This window comes from Teleopsis dalmanni, chromosome 2, assembly GCF_002237135.1.
Source record: "Teleopsis dalmanni isolate 2A chromosome 2, ASM223713v2, whole genome shotgun sequence".
In the NCBI taxonomy this organism is placed as follows: Eukaryota; Metazoa; Arthropoda; class Insecta; order Diptera; family Diopsidae; genus Teleopsis; species Teleopsis dalmanni.
The window spans coordinates 163,401,556-163,416,574 of record NC_051847.1 but is presented as its reverse complement, the minus strand read 5'-3'; positions in this window follow the sequence as shown (position 1 = coordinate 163,416,574).

Here is a 15,019-nt window from a genome sequence, read left to right as displayed (position 1 = left end):
TAATTTGTTTTAAATGCATTTTCACTCGTTGTCTTATAGTAAAAATTTAGTGCGCTTAAAAATTTATGTATGTACGTAATTATATATGTACGTAAACCTTAAAAAATAATACATTATATGCTTTATTGCATATACTATGTATACTGTACTATTCTTTGTGCATAATTTTAAGTGGTTACATAGATTCGTATGTACCAGTATGTTAAGAGGTCATAAAAAATAAAGCAGAATTAATATATATAATTTTAATATATAAATAAATATATATATATTTATTAAATTTGAATAAATTGAATAAAATTCATTTCCTATAACAAATAATTGTTTTAAACAAATATTCATATAACAATAAAAATGTCAACAGAAGTTTTGTTCCCATAAAGTATCGCCAGATAGATTTAAAAAAAGTGCAGCATCGTTACCAGCAACAAGCAATTTCAAGCAAAAGATCAAAGTGAGTTTTCTTTGTTGTTCTTGTTTTTTTGTAAATATTTAATTTGACGTTTGTGTTGAATAAAAAATAGTGATGCCATCAGCACAAATAATTTTGTTAGTTTTAGTGTTAATATTTTTTTTACTAATTTTATCAAAATTTGAGGAATATTTAAAAATATTTCTTTAATAAAATACAATTCAAATTTTTGAGTATCTAATTTAAAAAAAAATTAAAGTTGCACTTAAAGGTAAAAATAATATTAAATGTTTTTAAGTTAAATTTTTGAAGCATTTTATGAAATAAAGCAAATAACATTTATAATAAGAAAAGAGTCCAGAGTAAAACGGTCGAGAAACCTAAAAAATCATCATAAACACGCTAGTGTCCTTTATTAATGTGAAGTTATCTAATGAAAAGATATTTTTCTTATCAATTGTTGATAATGTTTTTTATTTCTCTTATAAGTTTTAAGTTTTGGTGAAGTCCTTTTTTAAGTTTCGTCCCTCGTAGTAATAAACGACAAACAGAATTTCTTGCAATGCCTTTTTCCACTTTAGCAATCTTACTATCTTTCTATGGCTGGAATGAAAGTAAATTATGCCGAAAAATCATTTAAATTGATTTAAAATAACAAATGAAATTTAAATTTAAATACTTCGGGTTATCGAAAAGCAATAAAGTTTCAAGCGACCGAAGTTTTAAATATCAATTCAATTTTATAGTATTTTAATGAAAAGTGAATAAATAAATAAATTAACTCCTAAATAAATAAATGAAGGAATAAATAAGTAACGATGAACGATGGAATAAATAAATAAAAAATTAATTACAATTTGATGGCAATCAAAGAATAACATACGGCACCAAATATTGGAATGTTTGAAGTTTATTAAAATTCTTATTATTCATTCTTTAAATTTTAAGATATTACGGAAGTCAAAGTTAAAATTGAATTATGTTTTAACGAACCTTATATGATTTGGTTTTCGTAGCTACGGTTAGGTGGTCTTTTAAAAAGTCAATGAACTGTTTTTTTTTTTGGGATTGCAGGACGATTTGTTCTAAAGTAATATCTCAAGTATTTCACGAAAAGTATATGATTAAGTTTGCAGATTTATGTCAGTACTTAATAATATTACAAACTAATATTGCACTACAATAATAAATTTTTTTTTTTATATTATGTATTTTAATTAATTGAATTTTTGGCGGATCCAGTATTGCCAAATACTAATCGTGATTGGTTTTGATGTTATTTCATCTATTTACTTTTTTTGTAAATAATTTTTTAAAACCAGGGATTGAATTCATGTCCTGTCAAATTCAAAGCTCAGAGTCCGTGCTCATTAGTTAACTGATCCAAAGCCTTACTTGACTTATAGTTCGCACTTTCACTGATTCACTTCTTATGTTTCAGTAAAATGAAATAAGTAAGAAGTTAGTAAATTTTGTTAATAATTTGAATAATGTTGGAAAAAGTTTATTCAAATTAACATTTATGTCCATATATATTTATGTTACATTGCCTAAATTGCCCATAGCTCAGGTAATTATCTGTGGATTTTTTTCATTGGCACATTGATTGTATATTTCTTAATAAATATTCAATTAATGTTTGCAATTAAAAACCAGAAATAAAGTTACGTTCTATATTTTTACATGGCAAAAGAGTGACTTCTTGATTCATATTTTTGACTAAAACATTTAATTTTCTGTTATAAATTTGTCAATAATATTTTAACAACTGAAACAATTGAAAACCAATGTTAGAAGCAATTGTTGAAGACTTAATTAACTATAATTTGTTATCATTAAACTCAATTGGACGTTTTCACCTCGAAATATGTTGCACACGTAATGCTACTTCGGATAAAAACGATAAAAAAATTTTAATGGTTCATATTATAAAACCTTATCCATGTTTTTTTTAAAGTGATTTCTGAGTTTAGTGGACCAAAACATACAGGAAAATAATTGGATATTAAATGTATTTTTTGTTGTAAACCAGTATTATCATCAAAATATTGAATCTACTAATAAAAATATATAAATCTAACTTTTTTCATGGAAATTCAATGAAAATTTATTTGTTTGTTTAGGTATAGCATTTCAGTATTTTTATTTAGTCGATAGTTCTCTTTACTTAATATAAATATAAAATAATATAATTTTTCTTTGATACAGAATCTGTACGTAAAAACATACTTTTTCTGGGAATATGATTATAAATTAAAAAAGAATAAATTTTTTATTAAACTCTTAATGTAAGGAAGTCAAAATAATTTAGTAATTTTTTATTATAAACTATATTAGAATTTGAATAATGGTATTTTGCATTTTTAATAAGAAGTTAATCTCTTCGTCTTAAAATATTTCTGCTGCTTAAACTTTCAGTAGAAATTTGTAAGTTACTTATGTAGTATCTTAATTACTGCTGTTATGTTATGCTACCTTTCCAGGTCACTTTTTTATGCTATTTTTTCATTCTAATAATGCGAAGTGGAGTACTGGATAATTAGTTTATGTAAAGTCATTTGGTTGGAATGACATTTAATGTAAAGGAATTAGATATTATCTTCACTTACAATTGCTTATAGTTGTTTGTCATAGAATTTTTTTTAGTTGGAGTCCTTCTTTTGTCTTCACATCACAACGGAACATGATGGAACATGAAATGAATAGAGAGAAATATTATTGTTATATTGTGCATTTCTATAGAAAAATACTATTAAAGTAATTATTATTATATGCAAATTTTAGTTTCATCCAAATTTTTTCAACTGATAAATGTATCAATTAATGCATTACGTTTGGATGTATACTTTCGACATGGAAAATGGGTTAGGCCTAACTAAAACCACTGTTGTGTTCTTTGAAACACAGCACAAGTTTGGAAACTACAGCCAAATTATTCACTAAAAGTGAATGAATACAGTAATTCTACCTGCTTAAATTTCGGTTTTAACCCTAGCTACAACGATGTTCTTGTTAAAGGAGGCAATCTCTTTTTATTTAAACAGCCGAAACTGAGGGTTCTAAACCTCATGACAACAGATTTGTACGTTATTTATTAACATTTACACTACAAACAGCATCGAGCGGAGTGTACTGGATGTTAGTTTCCTCTTATGAAAGTCATGTTTTATCTTGGAAATAACCCCTTCTCCGTGGGATGTTCTTATAGAAATAGATACATGTTTTTTCAAAAAATCAATTTTTTAAACATTTGAAGAGAAGGGAATCTGTTGTTTTAGAGCACCTCTTTCACTTTGTCATTGTCAATCATAATATAAAACAATGCTTTTTAAATCAGTATTTTGTACAGTATTTATTGACCGTGACAATAAATGTGCAACATATATAATAGTTTTTCGGATATTAATTTTCATGATGCCACTATAATATCAAATTCTTTCCTTACGGCTTGTACAGTTCTTTGAGTGGGTGGTCAGGCGATAATATACAATTTACAACATATACCAGTTTTGAAATAAGTGCAATTTTTAGTCATCCAAAGCTGAAGTGTACTCGAAAATTTATTGTGAAATATTGAGCAGCTACCATTTATTTTTGACAGACTGTGCGATGCAATAACATAAGAAATCAATTTTATTTAAACTCAAAAACACTTTTAATAAAGTTTACTTCACCTAGTAGATCTTCACCAAGAATGCTACTCGGTTTTACTGGAAGCAGAACTTTGAAATATTTGCACTTAAAGGTTTCTTTTATTTTTTTTTTTTTGGCTAAGAGCTTAATAATCAGCGATGCAGTAAAGAATCAATATAATTGACATTCGAGGATAAAACTTTAGATATCGAAGTTAAAATAATAAGAAAAATTTGTTGGAAGCATTTTACAAAGTGGAAGAAGTATATTTAAAATGTAATATTTAATATTTAAAATGTATCTGCATTCATAAATTTTAAAAGTTTACGGAATAAATTTTTAGACATGAAGTTCGTTTTGGTAAATATTGTAAAGTCAAATTCTTTGCGTTAGTCTGTTAGAGGCAGAATTACCTACTTGTATACACAGTAGTTTTAGGTAGCCTAAAACTGAGTGATAAAACCTTTAAAACATATAATCGAATACAGTTATTATGAGTTCTAGCTTAGTAATAATTTTATGTAAAGCTTGCTTTCTGTTTTTCGTGTATAAACATTTTTTCATATAAAATAAAATACATAGAAAAAAAAATAAAAATTAGGAATTAATTAAAATTTATAAAAGTACAACAATTATTTCTAATTCCATTTTTAATACGAAGAAAACGTAAATATGTATATTGATATACTATACTGTCATTATTGAGGCCCTGTGTTCAATGGCGGTTACAGGAATTGATGATGATTCTGTCTTTATAAAAATTTGAAAATATGTATTTCATGTATTTGTTTATAATATACATGTATATTTTTTATATATTTAAATTTTATTATTTATATGTAATTATTTATTTAAAATGGATTCATTCAGTTATTTATTTATTTATTATTTATTTTTATATCTTTTAGCTAAATTTTTTAAGTAATTAAGTAAGTATGAATAATTATTATAATAAAACGTTCATCTGGCTGCTTTCCATCATATTTGTATAAAAATTCAGTTGGTTAATTGTTGCGATTAGCAGCTGTTTTGTACTTCACTATGAAGAAAATAGAATAAAGCAGCTTTTTATAATGAATTATAAATTATAAAACTTTTTTTAAAGACTTTTGTGCCAGAATAGTTGAAATCTTACAAACGGTCTTCCGTTCAATATTACAAAAATCTTACGAAAGACTTTTAACGATATTTTCGCGAATTGCCCTGTAAGTGTTAATGATTGAGCAAAACGATTTGACAAAAAATAATTCTTAAAATCAGGTTTTAAGAGGCTTTTTTTAATGCAAATTACTAACTCACTTAACTTTAGTAGTAATTTATAAGAAAAGATATAAATTCCAAAAATTTTTATTTAAATTTAGGCATAAATTTATTTAATATTAATTACGAATAATTTATATAATTTTTAGAAATTAAATATGGTGTTTACGTTTTGTTAATTATAATAAAAATAATTAAAAAACGCTTTAATATTTTTACCCAATTAAAACTGTAAAGCGTGTTCGAATAGCAATTATATTCCACTTACGGTAGCAATTTAGCAATTTAAACTATTCAAAATATATGCAACTATAAATATAAATCCTTAACAGCTTCCTAGAATCCTGATATCATATCCAGTAAATATGCATATTTAAGGCATGCAAAAATTGAATTCTATTCCCCTTTGTTCATAATTCATCAAAATTTTGTTTAATTAACATTTATACAATGCTCTGTACAATAATGCCGAAACGAGTAGTACAATGAAACTATAATTAGAAGGCTCCAATGATACTTCCATTATATGGTTGGTTTATGTACAATGGCAACAATCGAACCATGACTATTCAAAACAAAGAAAAAGTCTACAATAAACCGAAATCCATAATTTTACTGTTGATTTGAAGATTGTTAATTCGAAGATACCAACAGAACACAAAATCTCCTTCAATTCGTAACCAAATCAAGAATTTCATTAGTGAAATTTTGTTGAACACTAATCAGTTCCATCTGTATTAAGCATTGCCGAAATACTGTATAAGTTTTCCAAAATGTGTACTTAATGATTGTTTCAGTGTAGTATTACAGCGAAATATTGAGGATTTCAACTGATTTAGTCAGATTGAACTTAATTATTCAAAATCCCCACGAATTCAAAAGGAATACTATGATTAAAAATTAAATATATTTCATAAAAATTTTTATAAAAATATTTTGAGTTTAAATTTAAGAAAATTGTATTAGATACTTGCATTTCAATTTAAGACTTTTGTTTCAATATTTCTATAGATAGTAAAAATATATCTAGCCTTATTTAGAGAACAATAAGCAATAAAGTTGTCATGAATAAAATGTTATTTACAAATAACATAATATGATAATCAAATAACTATAATTTAAGATTTTTAAAACTAAAGTACTTTTTAAAAAATGGCTGAATACTTATAAGATTCAACCGCAGTTAAAAAACAATACGGCTTTAAGATCGTAAGGACACATTTTTTTTAAACAAGAGGCGAACTTAAATCTCACTGATTCTACTGTTTTTTTTTTAGTTTCCAAGTCTTTTGATTACTCAGCTTTTTGGTTTTCCTCTGCAATGTATGTATTGATCAGCTTGGATCAGCCCGATTTTATTGGCTTTCTTTTGTTTTCCAAATCTCGTGAATTATAGCTTTATGAATATATTATTACTTTATTAAATAAAATATAATAATATTTGCTTAATTCGAATTTAATAACTAATTAGTCTGTTCTATTATTATTAAAAAGATGGGATCATGCGTTGTGAACTAAAAGATCTACTATGCCCCTTAGTCGTATTATTAAATTCCTAATTTCGATAGGAGTCTATTCAAAGACCAATATAATAGTTGTACGATCGTAGAAATTATGGAGACACCTGTAGTTGGTCATTTGTAGTTCAAAAAGTTCGGCTAAGTAAATTATTATCTAATTTAGTTACTATCCGATCACTGCTACTTAGGTAGGTGTCTGCACTGAGTGCAAATATGAGAACAGTTTTGCATATACAGTGACACTGACGTAAATAACGCTCACGCCATTCTAATGTAACAATTGGTCAGCCAAAGGAAGAATGTTTGATCTCCCAGATTGGCGCAATCTGAAACTCTGAAAATGTAGTTAACTTAGTACTTAAAAAGTACTAAGTTAATAAAATATGCTTAAAATACACCTAAAATCCTAATAATATAATTAAGAGCTGAAAGATGTTTCAAAATAACGTTTTTATATTTGCTAAATATTAAAAATGTAGGGCATAAAATTAACAAAAATTAAAGATATTCATTAATATTTATAAGTAAATAGCTTTTTACGCATTTATTGATTGAATGATTCAATATATGCAGTATCAAAGCACTAGAATTTTTTACAACAAATCCTTGTTCGGTTTGAAAATTCCAAGCATTGCGAGATTGGAAAATTTTCCATTATAGCTTGTAATAAGTGAAGTGGATTGAAATCGACACCGAAATACATATTTCCAGGGATGAATTTATGAAAATTCTATGAAAAACATATTAACAATTCGAATTAAATTGAAAATTCATGTTAAAATTTTCTTAGCAGGTATTCTCATGTCCTTGAGCAATATTTCGTGTCATTCTCTGTAAATGGAAGTTGTAATTTATGCACACACGTTCTGTCAATAAAGTAATTGGCTTCTTTTTTAAATCCATTAGAAGAAGAGTGTTGCAGTCGTAAGAAAAACATATATTAAAGTGCTTAACGTTTTAATAAATAAAATATTAATTTAAATAGAATATTGATTCTTTTAATTTCGATTTAAGTTTGAAGAAAAAATTTTAAAGAATAACAGAAAAATATTTTAATTATAAAATAAAGATAAATTATATACTTACGGTCGATTTCACAATCGAATCACTATTCGCAATACTGACATAAGTTATGGTTGGGTCATCAATTTTGGTGCTTTAAGTCATACTTATGTCGGTATTGAGACTTAAGTTAGGACTTCTAAATCAGTTCTTAGGATAATGATATCCATAAGGGTACCGTACGGATTAATGGTATAAGATTGCGTTGTATTTAGAGTTGTATTTAGACAAAATTCATTTTTTACAACAGCTGCATTAGGTTGATTTATTTGCGCATTAACAAAAAAATAAGATACTTGAGTCCGATGGATATTAATTATCTCATATATCCAGTGAGACACTAAAGTCTTCACTAACAAAATAGAGGATAGGAAAGCATGCAAACCTTAATATATTCAAACCACATGAACAACGTAAAATACACAAATAGTGAAGCAGCTATGTAAGCTTAAGTCTCAACTTTGATAAATTCTGCACCGGCTTGTGAGATAGTAAATACGTTACAAAATCTATCAGGTGAAATTTAAGTGATGTTAAATTGAATACCTCTAGCGGCTTTGGAAGCAAATGAACTGGCAGACGAATTGGCAAAGTGAGCTGTTTCAAGGCAACCATATGGGCAGAACCAAATTTTAAAAGGCAATAATAAAAAATTTATAAGTTTAATCAAATCAAACTTTACTACTAGAGTAGTAAATACCATTAGTAGTCTAATTCTGAGGATTTGCGTTGTAGAAAATTATTCTTCGGGAACTACTGAGACAAAAAGAGCAAATATCTCCTCTATCTGATCAGAACCGATTTGAAAACAATGATTGGAGTAAAAACCGGCGACTGCTAAATAAATAAGCATAATGTGCAATTTAAATCTTCGATTAGGGCCCGCAAACTATAATACGAAGACACGTTAACTTCCTCGTGCATACTCTATTAGGAATAGAATTCTTTGGTAAAATAATAAAACAGAAAAAGTCGTTAAAGATTCAATCAATTTTTCTAAAAAAGAAGATATACACATTTATGCGTTATAACCTGTCAACTACATTTGTTACGTTATTGCACCTATAAGCATCCAATAAAGAGTGTAAATTCCAAACAAATTTTTTGTGAATGCAGAAAAAAAGATTTACCTTGAAATTTTAATCCGATGTAAGCAATTGCACCATGTTTATGTTAATATGGGATATGACCAATTTTACAATAGAACACATATCTATAGTTGAAGCTTGTATAAACGGTTGCTTACTATTTGCTATACATGATTCTAGATTAGGAACTTCCTCTCCTAAATATTACAAAAATTGCATCGACGAGGAGGAAGAAAAAACACTGAAAACAATTTTTTAGGAGCTGTCTAGCCAGTCAGAAGTAGCATTTCAAGGTGATTAGGTTATTAGTTCTCTGGCAGACATGTTTAGGGCTAAGACTAAAAATACGTACCGCTCTCATAAGACCTGAAAATTTTTCATGTGTAGTAATAGCCTAGTAAGCTAAATTAACCTCATTAAAATATATTTAATCTTATAGCGTTATGTATGTTCCAATGACAATATTACTAACACTTATAAAAATTGGTGCGTAAATCTGCGTATAAATCTTAACCTAATGTGCTTGTAACCATAGAGTGAAGGCAATTTTAATCTTTTTTAAGTAAGTTGCTATTTAGGATTTCTATTATATCTTTCATTATTAGAAAGCTTCATAAAACATTTGTCGAATGTATTCAGAAAATATAAGCAACTTCGTTTTACTAATAGATATTGGACACAATAAATAAATTTATGCTGTGCTTTCATAAATGTTTCTGGGAAAGTTTTTTTGTAGGTCTACAAATCCCACAACACAATTTAAGTAGAAAAACCAATGCGAAAGGTCAAAATATGCATCTTACCTTGTGCAAGTTTTTGGTAAAGAAACTAAATTAAGTTCATTTAACCAATTTAACGAAATCTTTTCATGATTTTGCTGTTTCTGTGGAATGAGGGCTTATAATGATTATATTATTCAATTCATAGAATATTTTTTGTGGTTTTTCTGAGAAAACTAATTTCAACCTCTGCTAGTAGTGTGGTTTATCTACATATGCACACGTGCATTTATAATCTTAATGAAAACTGGGTTAATATGGTATCTACGATTTGGTGATAATTGTACAAAATATATATGAAAAAAAATATTATTGTTCGATAAAAACCTTTCCATTGAAAGCAATAGTTTATGGCCCATAATGGTTGCTTTAATTGACTTTAACAAAAAATTACACTTCGGGAAACTTCAATAATACAGTATTTTGAATTCAAAAAGACAACATTAATCATAAAATTGATGTTTCACTAAATTTCCAAATTCGACATAAATACAAATTTCAATAAGCATTTCAATGAGAATATCAACAAATCAGCAACATTCAAATTTATCAGGAAGTATTTTGTATACTTCCTACAGTACGAGTATATACTGTATACTTTTGTTTTGAAATTTTTATATTTTCATAATGATGAGAGAAGGACATGAAGGATATTGAAATACAAAACAATCTCATTGAAATCAAATAACCACAATAACGGAATTTTAAATATGTTTTGGTTTGTGCTGTGGGTTGAATCAGTGGTTTTGAGAACCACAATTATTTAGTGAATTCATTAAAATACTTTTTTTTGAGTTTTACTAAGTTCCGACTATGCAGTATATGTGCTACAGTGAAGGAAGCTATAAAAAATTTGTGGTTTTGTTTAACATATTTGCATTTCTGTATTTAAGAACATTAAAAATAGGGAAACCGCATTACGACTGAAGTAGTTCTTATAGCTTAAGTATTTTATTAATATCTTTAAATGAATTTTAAATAAATTGTTAAAAAATAGCACACTATTGTTTGGTATGTGCAATGAAGGTTTTTATAATTTTTAATTTATATGGTTCCTGTATAATTATAATGAATAGTATTTAACCCATTTCGTACCTCCATGTGGTACACCACAAAGTTTAGTACTAGCAAGGTCCAAACCAAATTTTAAAAAAATTTGACTATATTTTTAAATTTGTTTTACTTTCGTCACAAATAGTGACAAAACTTATTTGTTAAAAGTTATTTATTCAAAATTATAATAATTACTAAAACTTATTTGTTGACAAACTAGAGTTTATTTCATTTTTGTTATAAAATCATTTAATTTATTATGCAGAGTTTTAGAAAAATTAGACATTTTAAATTAGTAACAAAATTTTCATGTACCAAGTCATATTGCAAAATAATTTCCGATACTATCTTCAAAGCCGATTATACCAAATTTAATTGCCTAATTATATTCCATACCCAATGTAATTCAAATTGCCGTTATGGCACTGGGCAAGGATATGGAGTTCCAAAATCTCAGCAATAAATAATTTCAAGTGTAAGGAAATTCTAAAATAAATAAATAAGACTTTTGTTTTAATTAAAATTCTGTCGGGGAACCAAATAAGCATTAAAATTAATTCCCTTTTTGCTCTTCTAAGCAGGAAAGTTATCGTTTCGGTTGAATAATTTACTTAACTCAATGCGAATTGTTCTGCTAATGGTCCTTACAGTTTCAACGAAATTTTACTTATATTTAATTTGAAAATTTTAGAGCTCTATGGTTTTATTAGTATTATTAATATAAAATTTTGTAAGGGCAAAAGAGTGGGTAATTAATTTATGTAGCAACTCATCGTACCAACTTAATATTATTTTGCATTTATTGAAAATTATCATTTGTGGTTAGAGTTTGTGTTGGTTTACTTAGGGAACTTATCTTAAGATAAAATTTCTTACATTATTCTTTTGCAAAATACTGGCAAAACAAAATAATGATCTGCATTACCTAATATACTTCCTGATATACTACTATCTTCTTTAGATTTCGTGTATATACTATAAAAGTTCGGCTTACCTTTACTTATTCAGAAAATAAATGATTACCATAAATATTTTGCTTTGTCTTAATTTTTGCTATATATAATTATTATTTTTTATGTATTTGCATAAAAAAAACTTTCAAAATGTTTTATTAAGTTATTTCTTATATATTAATTTTAATGCATATTTCAATTAAGATATACGCATTTAGTGAAGCACTATCTGTATAGTATTATACAGATTTACGTTACATTATTTAACTACTTAATTTAACAACATTATAAAAAACTTTTATTTTTAACAATTTTAAAAAAATGTTACAAAAGGTGAAGAAGCTCTATAGTGGAAAAGTGAACTAAACTTATAAGACACTGTACTTATAAATAAAAAGTAACTCATATGGTTTATATTGTTTCCGAAATATTTCGTAAGAGCTTTCTGAAGTACTTGAAGAGATTAAATTTAATGCAACTCAACCCAACAAGCACATATCACGAATTAATGTGATGAGTTTCTGGAAAATGATAAAAGAGCTTTAAGAGTTTTATAAAAGGTTGCCAAAGAAGTTACGAAATGGATATGTCACTGTAGAAATGTTGAATCTTTAAGTTTACCAACAAATAAATAATAATTCTTTTTTTTATTAACTTTTCTTTTAAAATGAAACAATTTCGCCTACGTATGGGCGCAACCAGGCAACTACGCAGAGCAGTCCAAATAATACTATTATTCGGGTTACCCTTAGTTGGGAATAAACAATAAATTAAAAAAATATTTTAAAATTTCAAATACATAAATACTTGTAACATTATATAGAAGAGTTAAATTTTTAAGCTTTGTACAGAATATATACTGGCAATAAGTAAGTTGAGTAATAATAAAATTGTTCGAATAAAAATGCCATAAATATCGACTATTCTGTTCACATCACTTAATAAGACAAAATAGGTATATATAAAAAGATATTTCTTTATGATCACTAAAACCTTATTAACAGTTCCCTTAGCCACCTTTCCGATCTCTCAACGAAGCTTGTTACATATAGCTGCGTAAATATTTTCCTCACAGATTTATGGGGTTGTCATTGCTCTGATGGGGCATGTTAGTGTGATACATTTTGGAGACAATATCCCACGAAACCTCTACTTACGCCCAGTGACCTATATATATTTATTTTAAAATCGCCAGTAGTTCCACCTACGCTTAAATTTTGCTTTAAATAATTAATTTGATTTTCTATTATTATTTCTATTTCTATTTTTTCTATTATTGTTGTTATATTCAAGGATTAAGGAAAAATTTCATTAAATATATTTCATTTTAAAAAAATGCATTATTTCACTGTGTCTATGTATAGACAGAAGAAAAATAAAAATCTACTTTTTATTTTATGTAATATTCCGATTTTCATTTACATATTTAATCATATTAATGTTATTGATATTGATTGATATTGATATATCATATAATTTAAAAATTATTATGTGTATTAAAATAGTAAAATAAAAAAAAATGGATACAATATTATTTTATGGTAATAAAATAATATAATAGTTCCTATGTGGTTGCAATTAAATCCTTTTATTGAAATTGCAAATATAACATAGTGAACTATTGAAAACTATTGGATATGTATCACGCTTTTATCATTTTCTTCTTGTCTCTTCTTAGCGTCTGTTTGCCCTAGTGGGGCATAGGGCTGCAGCAATTCTCTTAAACCGTACTCTGTTAGGTGCTTCTCTGCATGTGTCGTTCCATGTGTAGTGCGCTTTTATCATTTCCCTTTCAATTGTTCTTCTCCGAGTAAAAGCCGCTGCACCAGTGCATCTGCTGCCTTGTGGGTTCCTCGTTAAAGCTTGTATGAATTTAATGGTCGTCGGATAGTATGCCCCATCCAATTCGATTTTCACATATTTATTTTGTTTATAGCAGCTTTCTGATTTAGTTGGAACAAAAGTTCTGCACTTGGTATGTGATTGGACCACCATGTTTGTAAGATTTTCCGCAGGTATTTATTTAAAAATGTTTGTGACTTCTTTTTAATCTGTTTTGATTGAAAACATTTAAATTGAAAATGTGCATTTTGGTACGTTCCGCAGAATTATCTATGTCTATGACTCAATAAAATGACTTTATCGGCTAAGTCTAAATCTTGTAGATGCTTGAATGTTATATAGTTGATTGATGAGGTCATTGATTTTTGTACGCATACTCCTTTCCGTAACACATACCAGTAAATTTGCGGTTGAGGCTGTCAAAGATTTTTTTGAAGCCTAAGAAAACCGATACGGGTGCTCGAAACTCATTACATTCTTTAGAGATGATTTTGAGGGTATTTATAAGATCTATGCACGATCTGTTTCTGTGAAAACCATGCTAGTTTTCTCTTAAATTTTTTCTATAGCTGTAGAGATTCGATCGAGAATAATTGTTGTGAACATTTTATACATATAGACAGCAGGCTAATCCCTCTAAATTTATTGCATTCGGAGGTGGGTTAATAAATTTGTAATTTCACTTATAAATCAAAGTACTGAATGTTTTGGCAATAATTTGTTTTGATTTTCTAAATAAATATAGATCGCAATGATAATGTTTTAGTTCGTATTTAATTAAATAGTTTTCAGCTCTCACAGCTTTTGTGGGCATTGTTAAAAACCCTTTATCAGTAGACTTTGAATATATTTCATGTATTAAATATTCATTATAATATTTTTGACTGTAAGTGCTGAATTTTGAACCTATGCCTTGTCAAAATTGGAGTGTAGAAATAAGTCTTAAAGAACTGGATCAATACTGTGATTGACAAGGCTATTAGATATTTGACATCTCATAGTTGTTATTTCATAGCATAATTAAAACTGAGGTTTATATGCAGTTCAAAGTATTAGACAATTGGATATTTTAAACCAAATTTTTTTTAACAAAAGCTTATCATCTTTACATTTGAGTCCCCGACAATTTTAAGTCCCCGATATAAAAACATTGCTAATTAGTTCTTTTTGTAACTAGGCGCAATTGAATATATAATAAAAAAAAACCCCTTTACATTTATATGTTAAGAAAATAATTAATATAGATATATTTACACTTATATAAATATAGGTAAATGTTATGTTAATTTAATCCAATTTATTTTTTTTTGAAAAGTAGAGAACTGCAACTATAAAAATTCTTTTCCATTACTTTAATTAATTGAATTTTTGGCTGACCCTACGGCTGTTTCGATTTATTTAAATTCTGTAAATTTCC